The sequence below is a fragment of the Octopus bimaculoides genome, chromosome 25 (assembly GCF_001194135.2).
Source record: "Octopus bimaculoides isolate UCB-OBI-ISO-001 chromosome 25, ASM119413v2, whole genome shotgun sequence".
NCBI classification, from domain to species: domain Eukaryota; kingdom Metazoa; phylum Mollusca; class Cephalopoda; order Octopoda; family Octopodidae; genus Octopus; species Octopus bimaculoides.
Window position 1 is genome coordinate 17,565,656 of NC_069005.1, and position 984 is coordinate 17,566,639.

The following is a 984-nucleotide window of genomic DNA, read 5'->3' on the forward strand; positions in this document are numbered from 1 at the left end:
CATATATAAGAAACATTGCAAGCTGCCGTTTGTATTAATAATATGTGTGTATATATATATATATATATATATATATAAGCGCAGGAGTGGCTATGTAGTAAGTAGCTTGCCTACCAACCACATGGTTCCGGGTTCATTCCCACTGCGTGGCACCTTGGCCAAGTGTCCTCTACTATAGCCTCAAGCCGACCAAAACCTAGTGAGTAGATTTGGTAGATGGAAACTGAAAGAAGCCCGTCGTATATACATATATGTATGCGTGTGCGCGTGTGTGTGTGTATTTGTGTGTTTGTCCCCAACCGATGCTGTTGTGTTTACGTCCCTGTAGCTTAGTGGTTCGGCAAAAGATACCGAGAGAATAAGTACTAGGCTTACAAAGAATAAGTCTTGGGGCTGATTTGCTCGATTAAAGGCGGTGCTCCAGTATGGCCGCAGTCATTTGACTGAAAGAATAAAAGAACATATATATATATATCCATGCACGCACACACACACACGTATGCAATGTATGTATGTACATATGTAAATAAATAAATTTATAAATGCATGTGTGCATGTGTGTGTGATGTGTGTGTGTATGTGTGTGCGTGTGTGTATCTATATGTATGTGTATCAGTTAGCTCGTCAAATACAAGTAAACACATGCTAACGCATGCGCACTCGCACGCGCACGCAGCCGCACGTGCAGAAACGTCGACTCGTTCTTATTGTAGACAGTAACAAACACACTTTTACGCACAAGCACTTACATTAACACATACTAATAAACACATACACACACATAAACACACACTCGTATGTGTGTGTGCGTGTTTGTGTGTACGTGGAAGCATATGTAAATATGTACCTATGCATATATATATATATATATATATATACATATATACACTTGGCCAAGGTGCCACGCAGTGGGAATGAACCCGGAATCATGTGGTTGGTAGGCAAGCTACTTACTACATAGCCACTCCTGCGCTTATATATATA

The 984-nt window shown here is 40.4% G+C and overlaps 1 protein-coding gene across 1 annotated transcript in view; it reads right to left on the reverse strand.

Annotated features, from left to right (window-relative positions):
* LOC106875954 (uncharacterized) overlaps window positions 1–984 on the reverse strand; it is a 168,367-nt gene that overhangs the window by 156,927 nt on the left and 10,456 nt on the right. The window lies entirely within an intron of this gene.